Below are 16,280 nucleotides of genomic sequence, written 5' to 3'. Positions count from 1 at the left end.
ACCAGAAAACAGACTTTCAACAAGCAGTTATTTTATCAAGCAGTAAATAACGCCGGATCTGCCACTTTTACATCTCTGTACCTTCCCAGTTTACCTGACAAAAAGAACGTCCACTTGTGGGTCTGAGCACGGCGGCAGTTACAACCACCTATTCACAAATTTTACCAGACTGCTCTGGAAGGACTGTAACAGCACCTCACTGGCATATTAACTCCTTGCTAAGTGATGGATGAAAACTAATTTATATCTACAATTCTTTAATTTTGTTTTCCCGGGCAATAACGTGCCACTTGTAAGACTATCTGACGTATTTATAGTTCAATGCCATTATAACAGTATAACTAGTTTTCTGTATATAATATACCTGTTATTTTAAACTATTATTTTTACTGAGATAGTGACAAAAATCTTAGACTAATGCTTCGTTGTACAAACTATAAGGACAAGGCAGCATTCTTAAGGGTAAGGGCTTTTCCAACTGAATTTCAGAGACCATAGATGGAGATAGAAAAAGAAAGCGAAGAAAATAAAATATCAGTTGATAAAACGGGCAATAATTAGAAGTAATAGTCCTGCAGCTACTCTCGTTGCATACCTTAAATCTTTTGTAAACATCACGGAAAAACTGTGGTTTTGAGGGCAAAAGTATCACCCTCTACTCTTACGGGATTTTCTGTTAGCCAAGGGGAAAGTGCGAGGAGAAATAAGAAAATGATTGTTTGAAAATCTATCCACTGAATGACAGGTTTTATCTCTAGGAGAATATTGGAGCAGGAAGGCCTGTGACACCTATAAATTATATTTGTGTTAATAAGGATGTGCTTACTCTTAGTTTACCTTGAATTGAGATATAGGGATGAAAAAATACTGTAAACAGCTGTAGTATGTAAGTATTTTGTAACAGTGTTATGGCATGGGCAAACACAGTGTTTAAGTGTGTTTAAAATAAGTATGTGAGCAATGTGAGTAATAAGTGAGGATTTGTGTAGTTGCACTTAAGAGGCATGGGAAAGCATGTAAACAGCTGGCACACAAGTAACAGAGTTTGCAAGACAGAAGAAATAATAAGATAAGCCCAAGGGACAAGAAATAGGAAGGACACCCTGCCCATTAAACAAAAAAAATGTTTAGTAAAACTCAAAACAAGAAAGGGAGCCCTGGGAGCAGATGAGATCCCCCATCTGCCCCCACTGGGAGGGGAAAAAGTAGTGTAAAACCAGATGAATGAGCAAAGAATATTTGGGTAGATGTCAGCTTTTGGTTTGACTTACTTCATCGAAGAGCGCTCTAGCCTGGTCACCTTGACCTGGGCGACCAAGAACCACCAAGGGCTGTGGCTATCAGCACTACACAGCACTACACAGTATCATTTCCATGGTAATGTATAGTCACAGCTAATTAGCAGAATAAGTGTTAAAGACTAACAGTTTTAGTGATAAGTACAGATAGTGATTAGCCATTAGCACAAAGTGTGTTGCTAATGAATGAATCCAGTGAAATTTTCTTTAAAATTTGAAGCTGATTTCGTTTATCAGCTCCTCTTGTAGTGATCTCTAGTTTCCTAACTGATAAATACTTCTACATATGTACAAAAATATATGCAGTTACAACACTGTATGGGCTGGATGCATCTTTCCAATCCCTGGGAAATAGGATTAGATGCTATTATTGACTTTGCACAGGTGCTAAACAGAAGTTCTGGAAATAATAAGTGGTTGCTCATGGTACTTTGGCTTTGTTCAAGTTCACCCATGATTATATGCTTGACATTTGTGCATCCAGTTGTCCAGACTGGGAGTCTAATAGAACTTGCTATAGCTCCTATGCAAGCTGGGCTACCTTTACAAGGAAGATGGCAGACACACAGCTTTCACTTCGATATGTATAGGACAGTCAATAGATGCGTTCAGGTCCAGGAGCTCAGAACTTAGTGCTTTCAGCTCAGACATGAACACAGGGAGCATAAAACAAAATAAGGGATTTATCCAAGTTTGAGGATCAATATAGTAGCATGTGCAGGGAAAGGGAAATGGAAAGGGAAAGGAAAACCCCAAACTTTATAATTTTCTGTAAATATAGTATTAACACTAATAATGTGTATTCTTACAGGTACAGTGTGAAAAAAACAAGAATTTTCAAACATAGACTGGTGTTGCTATTAAGGTTAACAAATTATTGAATTTCAAGGTAAGGATTTGAAGAAATATGCAGTGTGTTCTGAGTGTCAAAAAAGAAACCGTATATAGTTCAGATATATTAATCAGATTTCGAAAATATGAACTAATTATAACTCTATTCCTCCTAGGTTTGATACAAAGTTTTTATGTATTTCACTGAATTCTGGACTCAGGTTTCAGGTACCCAGTACCATGAAAGTTTTGTCATTTTTCACAATAAAGGACAAAAAGATGTGACCAGCTTAGAAGCAGAGGCATGTTATAAAATATGAAGGAAGGAGTTCACATTTCCCAGACTTGACTAATCAAATCTAATTCTGTAGAAGAAGACATTTTCTTCTGAGATCCTAATTTATTTAATTAGACAGAAATACCTCTGCCCATATTAGAAGTTAGTCCTCAATTATTTGAGGGCTAAAATACATTTCCACTAACCAAGAATGGTTGGCTATCTCTATGTGCTAAAATAGCATGGCAGCAAATATGGCTCAGAAGTAGATGAATTCTTGGATCAGTAATAGCGAAGATGTGACATATTATTCTGTAACACCTGTATCCTCCTGAATACTTCAGAAAGTTTGTTTGTTTGATTGCTTACTTGCTTGCTTGCTTTTTTAATAGAAGAGAAGACACTGCAAAAGGATGAAGGAAATACAAAAATTCTTCTTTGCTTTGTTATACTTGGAAAATTATGCTGCTTTTTCAAGCTACTATTTATCTCATCATTGTCTTTTTGTTTACCCAATTATTTTATAAACCTTTATAGAAAGTATTTTAGCTTATTTTCTTGTTTTCATTTTTTTTTTTATTTTTTGTTTTCCTACAGAATCTAAGACTGAGGAATTGAACTTAATATGAGTTCATAGGAACTACCGATTTATGCAATAATTGTTTCATAGACAGTTTTGTGATAAATTGGTGATAAATTCATGATAAAACAATTTAATGATAAATTGTAATTCAGATACTGAAGAATGATTCAATATACACGAAAACATCTTCACAGAAATAAGCATTCAATATATAACTACTGTTAAAGGAGAGCAGGACAAATTATGTGGGAAAGCATTCCAACAAAAGAAATTATCAGTGGAGTTAATCGATCATTGCTTTAACTTGTCTTGTTTATTATCCTTCACTAATGATTTCATCACACACACAAAAAAATGATAATAAGGAGACACTGCCAAGAATTAATTAAAAAAAAGCACTGACAATCGAGAGCATCGCACAAAGACAGCTAAGCATGCACAAAACTCTACCCACGGGGTTCATAGCTGACCACATACACATACTTTAAAACTACCTTTGGGGGTAATAAAAAGTGAGAGAAAGGAAGGGGAAAGGGAAGGGGAAGGGGAAGGGGAAGGGGAAGGGGAAGGGGAAGGGGAAGGGGAAGGGGAAGGGGAAGGGGAAGGGGAAGGGGAAGGGGAGGGAGAAGGGGAAAGGGGAAAGGGAGGAGGAAGGGAAGGGAAGGGGAAGGGAAGGGGAAGGGAAGGGAAGGGAAGGGAAGGGAAGGGAAGGGAAGGGAAGGGAAGGGAAGGGAAGGGAAGGGAAGGGAAGGGAAGGGAAGGGAAGGGAAGGGAAGGGAAGGGAAGGGAAGGGAAGGGAAGGGAAGGGAAGGGAAGGGAAGGGAAGGGAAGGGAAGGGAAGGGAAGGGAAGGGAAGGGAAGGGAAGGGAAGGGAAGGGAAGGGAAGGGAAGGGAAGGGAAGGGAAGGGAAGGGAAGGGAAGGGAAGGGAAGGGAAGGGAAGGGAAGGGAAGGGAAGGGAAGGGAAGGGAAGGGAAGGGAAGGGAAGGGAAGGGAAGGGAAGGGAAGGGAAGGGAAGGGAAGGGAAGGGAAGGGAAGGGAAGGGAAGGGAAGGGAAGGGAAGGGAAGGGAAGGGAAGGGAAGGGAAGGGAAGGGAAGGGAAGGGAAGGGAAGGGAAGGGAAGGGAAGGGAAGGGAAGGGAAGGGAAGGGACAGGAAAACTATTCCCAGCAGCCAGATGCAAAGAGTAGCAGTGGTGTTCCCAGAGGAGCATCCTCGTCTCAGTGTTGCCTTCAGTGCATCAAATACTGACAAGATGCCTTTGATGATATTGCTTGTTCTGGTTTATGATGCTGTTAGTGTTGAATGGCACATGCATAATCAAGCACAGGTGCCTCATGCTGGTGGCAGTCATGTCCCATGAGAACCCACCATCATAATAGTATCTGGGCTTGCAGGTGCAAGGCCATGAAAAACAGTAGGACCACAGCATGAAACCACAAGGAAATACAATGCCCCAGAAGCACTAAAAAACTGCCTCAATAGTTAAGGGAAGTATTTAAGAGTTGCAAGTAAAAGAGAGGCTGCAAAGTTGCAGGTGGAAGGCCCTTAGCTTCACAAAGATTAAGGCAATTCGAGCATTGTGCAACAAAAGAAGGACCAGGATTTCACTGTACAGAACTGGGGATCCTCAAGAACTAAAACTATTGTATTATCCAGTAATTCAATAATACAGAACTTCAATAATATACTCAGGAGAAACCATCTGACTGGCCAGTTATCTTGACTACATGGGCATTGAAAAGAAAAGTATATGCATTTCTACAACGCATTTGTCTTATCCTAAACTAGACATTGAAATAGATCAGATTAGTTCTATCCTGAATATATCTGTTTATTCCTAGGGACTCTAAGGAAAGCCCTGTTTTATCACTTCAGATGCATTCATCTCCACTAAGGTTCATGGAGAATATTCCCAGCTTTGGAGAATAATAACAAATCTTTTCCTAAGAGATGGCATTTTGTCCACTAAAAGTAGCAGTCTAGGGTGGGTGTACGGGGAGTTTTCCTGAACTGGGGGAACTCCAAGGGAGTAAAGAGACCTGCCAGGAGCCTGGACCTAGGTGGGGCTAGGAGCAACCATGGCCAAGCCCCCACAACTATAAAAGAAACCCCTGGGGAGCTCTAGTGACCAGGAGTTCCGTGAACAGGGTGGGCAAACAGCATGGCACATCAGCAAGGGCATGGCACGGTGGCTGGCGTGGCACTTAGTGCAGAAGGGAGTGCAGGAAGGGCTCTGTAACTCTGCCAGATTGATCACGGAGCAATAGTATCCACCCAGCAGAAGGCCATGTCCTCTCTAAACTCTACATCCATTGTGACTGAGGCTGCTTCCCAGATGGCTCCAATGGGAACATGCTGCCACCCTGGTGTCAGGCTGCAGGTTGTGCCCGGCTCTCATGCCAGTACCGTACGGCAGCAGCAAGAACAGCTGTGGGAGGTGCACCCAGGGAGAGGAACTCCTCCACTTGGTGACAGAACTCTGGGAGGAGGTGAGTAGGTTGAGGAGTATCAGGGAGTCTGAGAGGGAGACAGACTATGGAACTGCACCCTACCATCCCTGGGACAGACCTGTCAGGTGAGCAGGACACATGATATGGAAGATTCCCTGTCCTCTCTTCACTTGGCAGAATGCAGTGACTTTAGGGATAGGGTGCAATGATGACCACTTCTTGGAGAAAACTTCCTACCCTGGTACAGCCCTTGGTTTATTATCCATTATTGCTTTTTCATGTAGGGAGCGATGAAGTTGCAATAAGAAGTCCCAGGGCAGTCAAGAGAGACTTCTGGACCTTAGGATGACTGCTTAAGCGACCAGGAGCGCATGAAGTGTTTTAATCTGTCCTTCCACTTCTCAGGGAATGATAAGGGAAGACAAGAAGACCCAGAAGATCAATGCCTGGCTCCATGACTGGTGTCACTGGCAGAATTTGGGGGTTTTTTGATCATAGGTCTGTCTACAGGACGCCAGGTCTGGTAGCAACAGACTGGGTGTACTGTTCTCAAAGGGGAAAAGGATATTTGTGCAGGAGTTACACGGCTTATTGAAAGAGCTTTAAACTAGATTTGAAGGAGAAAGGGGTAAAACCAGGCTCGCTAGAGATAAGCATGGGAGTGACACAGCAATGTTTGAGGGAAGGTGAGATAGTGAGGTCCTTCAGTCTGTTCCACAATGTGCTGAGTACACTGGGGCACATTTGAATTGTCTTTATGCTAATGAGTGCAGCATGAGGAATAAACAAGAGGAGCTAGAAGCTTTGGTCCATTCCCAGAAGTACAACATCATTGGCATAAGTGAAACTGTGCAATGAATCCTGGGATTTCTGTAGATCAGCTGCCCTTGTCCTTATGGGTGATTTTAACTTGCCAGACATCAACAGGGAATATCATACAGTGCACACAAATGGATACAGGAAATTTCTGAACCATGTTGAAGATAACTTCTTGGTGTAGGTACTAAGGGAGTTGACTATGAAAGGTGCCCTCCTAGATTTTTTGTTTGTACCCAGAGAGGGACTCGCAGGTAAAATGTCTGTCTTGGTCACAGTGACTATGAAGTAGTTGAGTTTAAAATTGTTGGTGATAGGAGAAAAACTGCCAGCAAAACTTCAAGCCTGGATTTGGAGAGAGCACACTTCGGGCTGCTGAAGGAACTGGTCAGTAAAGTTTCCTGGGAATCCACTTTTGAAGGTATTGGGATCCGTGAATGCTGTTCACTTTTTAAGATACATCTCATAAGAGTGCAGGAGCAGGCAATTCCAAAGTGTTAGAAGTGAAGCAAGTGGGACAGAAGACCGGGTTGGCTGACCAGGAGCCATCTTCTCAAACTTAGGCAGAAAAGGAAACCATACGGACATTGGAAGCAAGGACATGAGACTACAGAGATGCTGTTCAGCCCTGTAGGGAGAAAATTTGTGTGGCCAAAGCTCAATTACAGTTTAAGCTGGCAGGGACTGTAAAGGACAATAAAAAGGACTTTTAAAAATATGCTAACAGTAAAAGGAGGATCAGAGATCAAGCAACTGGTCCGTTAATTGAAGAAGTTAGTCATTTCACAAATAAGATGTAGAGAAAGCAGAGAAATGTAATGCCTTCTTTGCATCTGTCTTCAACACTGACAATGGGCCTTGGAATTCCAGGAACCCTGTGTTGGAAGACCATGACTGGAGAGATGATAAACTCCCAGCTGGCTCTAAACTTGTTTGAGACTTGCTGCTCCATCTGGATGTAAATAAGTCTATGGGACCCAACAGGATTCATCCCAGGGTATTGAAAGAGCCAGCTGATCTGTCTCGGGTGATCAGCAATAGGATATGAGGAAATGGAATGAAGCTGCGTCAAGGCAAGTTCAGACGGGATGTTAGGAAAAGGTTCTTCACTGAGAGGGTGGTTGGTCACTGGAACAGGCTCCCCAGGGAAGTGGTCAGGGCACAAGCCTGCCAGAGTTCAAGTTGCATCTAGACGATGCTCTTAGTCATATGGTTTAGTTTTAGGTAGTCCTGCAAGGAGCAGAGATTTGTACTTGATGATCCTTTTTGGTCCCTTCCAACTCAAGATATTTTATAATTCTATAATTCTATGAAAAGTAACCCAGAAAAGAACTATCTGTGCATGTATTTCAAGGCTAGCACATACTAATTGAGTTAAACTCAGAATCTTACTTTGTGGACAATGAGGAAGCACACCTTATATATATAAAGTCAAATAACTTATTGTTACTGTAATCTGAAATCTTAGGAGTCTAGTGTTACTATCCCTTTCCCTGATGTTATGTTAATTCCCTCACTTTTTCTGGTTGTACAGTCAATGGTTTCATTCTGATGCTGGTGATGGGGATGTTATGGTGAGTCACCATTCTCTGAAGCCCTTTGCAGGAGGAATGTGATATTAATGGTGGTGGTTTCTTTTTCCTCAATTTAGGAGACCACTTAGGGTCATTTGTATGTTTTTGTTAACATGCTTTTACACTTTTGTTCTTTATTTACTGGTCCGCAGCTCCATATTACATCCAATATATAATATATGGTGCCCTTTATGTGTGTTAGATACTACTTCTGTATTCTCTTTCATACACGTAAAACCAGTCTTGTCTAGCTCCATATCTGCATTTCTTTAACTGGCCATGGGTGACTTGATTATAGCTGCAGGGTCTCCAGTGCCAAACTTGTGTCCCACCTCTTATCATCCTATGTCTGTACCCCTCTCTGCTATATCCTGTTTTTCCGCTTCTCACAGCTGCTGTTATTGTACCAGACCCACATTTCTCTACACTAGGTCATAGAATTGTAATATTGTGGTTTGTACCATAAAGCAATAAGTAAAATAAAACAAATCAGCCAGTCCATCAGAAGAGAAATCGTTATGAACCAAGTTAAAACAAAGCTGCAGACAGGTCAAAAAAGTTGACACAGAGCAAAGCCAACAACCCCAGAGGCTTTGCAAAATCAGCACAAAGCTTAGTAATGGCAATGTAGTATTACAGGGCTACATGGTAACAAACATGACAGGGCCAAAAGCAATGCAAACGTAATCTATCATTAGCAGTATTTACTGGCAAAGCAAAAATCTATTAATGTCAGGGTGAAATCTCAGACAAGATACTTCCTGGAAAAGGTGTGAAATTTCTTTTCAACATGTTTAATACATACTAATTGAGATGCAGAAAAAAATATTCCTTGGGTAATCAAGTGAAGTTGAGTTACATGAGTAAATGAAAAGGTTTTAGCTTGATTACTTAAGTAAAACAAAAGCTAAGAAGGGATGTGATTGCTACCTATAAATACAGGTTAGAGAGAATGATGTGTGGGAGTGCATGTAGAGAAGGAAGACAGAAAAGAAAGAGCTACCGGTGATACACAGACTTGGCACAACAGCAAATGAAAACAATGTATTTGGAAACCAGAACAAAATGCCTAAATCTCAGGGCCGTGCCACTTGGGAACAGCCTTTCAGGAATGATTACGGAGACAAGAAAATCTAACTTTTTCTGAAATGCCATTATATACTGGGGCTTCATGGAACACTGCACTGGCCTCAGTGCTGCAGACAGACCTTTCCAGTCCACAGCTCCTCAGCTCCTATGACAGAGAAAAGAATGATTTTTATAGTGACAGCTAATGAGATTTCACAGAAATTAGTAATGAATGAAGGGTTGAATAACAGATCTCCATAGTAACAGGACAGTACTTAGAACAGATTTATCTGGTGAGAGTTTATGAACTCATTTCTGATGTTATCCTTTAAATTACTTAGGGTCATAATACTTTTAAAATATTTTAAGCGAAGTTGTTTGGCTTATTTTAGTTTGGGTTGTTTGCCTTAATTTCTACCTGGAATTAGAATGGATATTTTTTTCTTTTATTTAATCAGATTTTAATCAAAAAAGAGGATATAAAAAGATTTAATTATTTTGTTTGAGTTTTAATATTTTCACATAAACATTTTTTTTTAGATTTACTTAAAATTACATTAAGATTTCAATAATTAAAAAAACAGCCTTAGCATTTCAAATGTATATTGTTTTCTCTATGCATAACTTGCTGACCCATCATGATAGTATTTTAACCATTCTGTTTTATTTTATTCTGACATTTAACTTATTGACCACATCTATTTGTTACAACCAGCTGACACAGCTTATCTCCTGTTCTTTTTAGGTCACTACGCTTCTTGACTTTGACATTGACAGAAACTAAAGGAAATTGGAATTTCAGGTCTGGTTAAGATATATTCACTTAGGCCATAAGTTATGTCACTATACAATAATACCTCATATTTTCCAGCTAAACCACAATACAGATTTAAAAAAAAAAAATAACAAAAAAAAAAAAACCAAACAAACAAATATAAGGCTTGTGAGATGAGAAGTGAGAAACTCAGGTAATGATGGATATGAAAAATCAAGGCAGCCAGGCAGGGAAGATGCATGGTCAGATGTTGATGCTACATCTTAATATGTAACACTCGAATCATACCAGTATTTTATGGTGTATTTGCTTTTGGAAATGCACAGCAAATCCTATTTGGAGTGAGAAAGTCTTTTATTATTATCAGCATGGGAAATCATAGAATCATAAAGTAGTTTGGGTTGGAAGGGAACTTTAAAGGTCATTTAGTCCAACACCCCTGCAATGAACAGGGATGTCTTAAACTAGACCAGGTTGCTCAGAGCCCCGTCCAACCTGACCTTGAATGTTTCCAGGGATGGGGCATCTACCACTGCTCTGGGCAACCTGGGCCAGGGCTTCACCACCCTCAGCGAAAAAAATTTCTTCCTTGTATTTCTGCGCCTCTATGCTCCTCTGGTGAGACCCCACCTGGAGTACTGCATCCAAGTGTGGAGCCCTCAGCACAGCAAAGACATGGACTTGTTGGCATGGGTCCAGAGGAGGCAATGGAGATTACCAGAGGGCTGGAGCACCTCTCCTATGAGGACAGGCTGAGCGAGTTGGGGCTGTTCAGCATGGAGAAGAGAAGGCTCCGGGGAGATCTTATTGCAGCCTTCCAGTACCTAAAGGGGGCCTACAGGAGAGCTGAGGAGGGACTTTTTACAAGGGCATGTGGTGATAGGACGAGGGGGAATGGCTTTAAACTGGAAGAGGGTAGATTTAGGTTAGATATTAGGAAGAATTTTTTCACTTTGAGGGTGGTGAGGCACTGGAACAGGTTGCCCAGAGAAGCTGTGGAAGCTCCATCCCTGTAGGTGTTCAAGGCCAGGCTGGATGGGGCTTTGAACAACCTGTGGGAGGTTGTTCAAAGATATTTTATACCTTGCAGGACTACCTAAAATTAAACCATATGACTAAGAGCATCGTCTAGATGCAACTTGAACTCTGGCAGGCTTGTGCCCTGACCACTTCCCTGGGGAGCCTGTTCCAGTGACCAACCACCCTCTCAGTGAAGAACCTTTTCCTAACATCCCGTCTGAACTTGCCTTGATAGATATTTTATAATTAATTATAACATGGCAGGTGGGTTGATTCAAAGATATTTTATAATTCCATGGCAGGTGGGTTGGAACTAGATGATCTTCAAGGTTGCTTCCAACCTAAACCATTCTATGATTTTATGATACTATATCTATTCTAAATCTCCCCTGTTTTAGTTTAAAACCATTATCCCTTGTCCTACTACAACAGGTCCTGCTAAAAAGTTTGTCTTCATCCTTCCTGTAGGCCCCCTTTAAGTACTGAAAGGCTGCAACAAAGTCTCCACGGCGTCTTCTCTTCTCTAGGCTAAATTAGCCCAACTCTTTCAGCCTGTCTTCATAGGAGAGGTACTCCAGCCCTCAAATCATCTTTGTGGTCTCCTCTAGACCAGTTACAACAGGTCCACGTCTATCCTGTACTGAGGACTCCAGAGCTGGACGCAGTACTCCAGGTGGGGTCTCACAAGAGTGGAGTAGAAGGGCAGAATCACCTCCTTTGACCTGCTGGCTGCACTTGTTCTGATGCAGCCCAGGATACGGTTGGCCTTCTGAGCTTTGAGAGCACATTGTTGACTCATGTCCAGCTTTTCATCCATCAGTACCTCCAAATAGTTTGATGTAGAGAAGAAATAATATTTCAATTAGTGCGGAGTTGCATCCGCACATGCTGATTTAATAAATAAAGCATTTCTTATATAGGCATGTTGTACTGCCTGTAATACAGCTGGTATAATAAACTAATAAAAAATAAATATGTATTTATTATAACTTCTTAAATGACATGTTAAAATTCCATACTAAAATATCAACATTCATATATGATTTTTTGCTAAAGCCAAATATTCTGGGAATTTAGTTTTACTGGTAAATTTAAAAAAGATTAAGTAGTTCTTATTTCGAAGTAAAACATCAACCTGTCAATTCGTCATGACACAAATTTTAAATTTCTTTCACTTCTGATTTACATGCTTCTTAAAGAGATTTTCTAAATATCTTTTGCTAGCATATATGATTATTTTCTCATATTTATTGGTGAAAAATATTTTTATGTATAATAAATGTAAAATTATATACAGACTTATAATAAATCTCCCTTTCGCTGAAGCACAACTTGTTTAACCAAGGTTTTGTTATTGTTTGTAGTTTATTTTTCATATCACAGTACTATCCATACTGGATTTAATTTTCACAGTATGAACTCAATTTCTGCAAATTCTGAATCATCAAAAGTAACCAGGAGTTTTGCTATTTTCGGTCTTTACCTGGTTTGTTTTTTTTTTTTTCATAGTATCTTAACTGCTCTTTAGATAAAATGGAGAAACACTAACCTCCACGTTTAAATATAGGGAACAAATAACAGGGAGATTTAATGAGTTGTCCAAGATCAGATAGCAAATTTCTAATACTGATGAAAAATGAAATTTAGTGCTAAGTATTCTAACCTGCCTGTAATAATTATGAAAAGAAGGCAAATAACAAAATATAAACATATTTCTTTTTGGTTTCACCTGTATTTCCCTTATCCCAACCCTTTATAGATACGTAATAAGTAACACACTCCCTTTGGTTCACCAATATATACAGACATGCCCATGTAGAGTGGTTCAAGTAGAACAGATCCTGAAACACATAACTGGGACGTGAAAATTGAGATGAAGAAGAAACCAAATTCCCCAGCAGTAATGTTTCTGGTGTTTTATAATGTCTCTAATTCTAGTTGGAGTAGCTTTTCCTAACACTGAGAATTCAAAAATTTTGGTGACACCACCTGTATTCTTTTCAGCATGGTTTTGCTGAACTTCTTCAGTGCAACTAAATGGGTCAAAGTCTACCGTCTGAAAGTCTAAGGTAGCAGTTCTGCTAACCGCCCTCCTTACCTCTATGAGAATCAACAACTCTTATCATTTCATGATCACTATGCCCGAGACAGCCTCCAACCATCACATCAACCACAAGTGATGGCTTCCAACTCCTCCTGTTTGCTGCCCATGCTGAATGCATTGGTATAGATGCACTTCAGTTCATCTATTGATCCTACCACCTTTTTTTGAGGAGAAGCCCTAATTCCTCTGTGGATGTTCTCAGGTGCTTCCGTGGTTTTTAATATATCAACAACCACTGTGTCTTTGCTGCCACGTGGATCTCCATCCACTACCTCCACCGAGATGGCTAAGGTGCTGCGTGCATTAGTACAGGGACATTTCAAATGTGCCCCGGTGTACTCAGTACAGTATGGAACAGACTGAAGGGCCTTGCTAACACAGCATCCCTCAAACATCGGTGTGCCACCCCCAGGCTTGACTCTAGCAAGCCTGGTTTTATGCCTTTCCCCCTTCAAATCTAGTTTAAAGTTCTTTCAATGAGCCCTACTGACTCTTGCACAAATATCCTTGTCCCTCTTTGACATAGGTGTACCCTGTTTGTCACCAGCAGGCCTGGTGTAGTGCAGACTGACCCATGATCAAAAAGCCCAAAATTCTGTCAGTGACACCAGTCACACAGCCAGGTATTAATTAATATTGAATAACTGGGTCTTGTTTCTTCCCTAGTCATTCCCTACAACTGGAAGGATAGATTAAAATACTTGTGCTCCTGATCCCTTAACTAGCCTTCCAAGGCCCTGATGTCTCTCTTGACTGCCCTGGGACTTCTTATTGCAACTTCATTGCTCCCTGCATGAAAAAGCAATAATGGATAATAATCCAAGGGCTGTACCAGGGTAGGAAGTCTTCTTGTTATATCTTTAACCTGGGCACCAGGTAAGCAGCAGACTTCCCTAAGAAGTGGTTCGGTCACCACATTAGACCTTCTGTTCCCCTCAGAAGAGCATCTCCTACGACAATGAGCTGTCTTTTTTTTCTTTATGGAAGTGGTTTTGATGCTGGGTGTAGGCCGACTTAACCTTGGTGACTCCTCCAACCTAGATGAACCATCATCCTCATCATTATTTGGGTCCACTTGCAGACCCTCATACCTATTATACAAGTGCATCTGGGAAGGTGGGGGACTCACAGAGGAGATGTGCCTGCTGCACTGAGGAGGAACTTGTTGCCATTGTTCCCTATCCCTTAAGTCACTGTGTTCAGCTAAGCAGAGAGATGATAGGGAATCCTCCATATCGTGTGTCCTGTTCACCTGACAGGTCTGTCCCAGGGATGGTAGGGTGCAGTTCCATAGTCTGTCTCCCTCTCAGACTCCCTGATACTCCTCAACCTACTCACCTCCTCCCAGAGTTCTGTCACCAAGTGGAGGAGTTCCTCTCCCTGGGTGCACCTCCCACAGCTGCGCTCGCTGCTGCCTTACGGTACTGGTGTGAGAGTTGGGCACAGCCTGCAGCCTGACACCGGGGTGCCAGCCCTGTCTGGGAAGCTGCCTCAGTCACAGCTGGTGCAGAGTTTAGAGAGGACATGGCCTTCTGCCGGGTGGATACCATTGTTCCGTGATCCATCTGGCAGAGTTACAGAGCCCTTCCTGCACGCCCTTCTGCACTAAGTGCCACACCAACCACCGTGCCATGCCCTTGCTGATGTACCACGCTTTGTTTGCCCACCCTGTCCATGGAACTCCTTCCTGGTCACTAGAGCTCCCCAGGGGTTTCTTCTATAGTTGTGGGGGCTTGGCCATGGTTGCTCCTAGCCCCGCCTAGGTCTCCTCAACCATTGTGGCACGAGCTGCGGTCTCTTGGCTGGTCTCTTCACTCTGTTGGGTTTCCTCCGGTTCAGGAACTCTCCTGTGCACCACACTAGAGTGCTCTGCTGCTGATCATGCCAGCATGGGAGCTGCTCGCCTCCGTGAGTCTTCAGTGAGGAAGCTCTAGGGTGCTTTCTTACCTAAAAAGTAAGTTTGGCCATGCTGTCCCTTCTAAATGATCCAGATTTTGGGGGTTTGGTTTTGGTTTTGTTTTTTTTTTTTTTTTTTTCCTTTTTTTCCTTTCCTTCTTTCTTTTTTTCTGATTAACTTCTTTTTTATCAGGATCTTTTACATCTTGGGTAAATAAGAGGACCTTTTTATATGCTACCCTTGCTTTTAGGTGGTCTTTGTTCCTAAAAATTGTTGGTAGAACACTCTCAAGTTTGTTTAAGATTAAATTTCTTACCTGAATAAAAATGGGACCATAAGGTACCTCTTCTTCTATGCTTTTTTGTTTCTTCCATCAGGAGTTAAATTGAATCGCAGCCACAAACGTCCATTGTAACATTTTGAAAAGTACATACCTGAAGATATTTTTGGCGTTATGTGTGTGTCTGCAAACTGTTTGTTCTTCCAAAGCAGCATAACCAGCAACAGAAGCCTTTTCATCCCTTTGTAACAATTTCCCACTTTCATTTTTCACCAAAAAATTAATTATGCAGCATATTTTACAGTCTTGTCATTACAGTTATGATATGGGTTTCTGCAGAGACCCTTCATGACACATTAATGGCACAGATGACTGCTTGGGCATTCCATTTCCCTGTTAGTTTTAGGTGTCTCTTTATAGCTGTGCTGTTATCTCTGTACTGCCACGGCTACGCAGCTATGAGCAAATAAAGCAGCTGCCTAAACGCCATGCCTGAAATACCCTGTAGTATCCCTGACAATGGCAAAAACATAATTTTTGGTACCTAGGTGGTTAAAGGCCTGGAGTAACACCGCAGAAGAGAATGAAAGCCCACAGATGTGTTGTTTCTCTTGACTTTGATGGGTTTTAGTGACTTGGCCAAGATCAAAACAAAGTGGTGCCAGGGGTGAGAACAAAGCACGAAATCTGAGTGTAGGCAGTTTTGGTGAGATGAAGATGCTTTCATGGCAGCGTAGGCATAACAGGCGATGACAGGGACTTCTGGCCCTGAAAGGTGCTCTGTCTTGTGGGATTTGGATCGGAAGGCAAAGAGGCAGCTGCACAGGCAAACATCAGAGGGGAACCAGGAATGTGCTTGTGAAATGGATGCTGAACCAACCCGAAATCAGGAACTGATCAAGGGGGAGGTCAGGACAAAGTCTGCCTTGAATTATATTGGAATAAGAATAATTGCTCTGACCAGACACCACATTTACATGGATGTAAGTAAGATCACGGTACAGGCAGTAACTAACGTTATTTTTCAGGCCTCTTCATCTGAAGCCATTTTTAGGCAAATGCTGTATCCCTACTATGTGATGCCCTATCCAATGAAGCCTACAGGATGGACAAGACTTAGAGAAGAAGCCCAAGATATGGATGTGCTCCATACTCCAAACTGAAACAAACCATCAAGGCAGCTTTAGCCCCACCAAAGTCAAAGGGAATCTCACAGTCACACAATCGTTTGCGCAATACAGGTGAGGACTCACATCTACTCCATGTCCATCTGGTGGCAAGTACCTGTGCATGGGCTGTCCCTGACC

The sequence above is a fragment of the Vanellus vanellus genome (assembly GCF_965231255.1).
Source record: "Vanellus vanellus genome assembly, chromosome: 2".
NCBI classification, from domain to species: Eukaryota; Metazoa; Chordata; class Aves; order Charadriiformes; family Charadriidae; genus Vanellus; species Vanellus vanellus.
Note: the sequence above shows the minus strand (reverse complement) of the source record.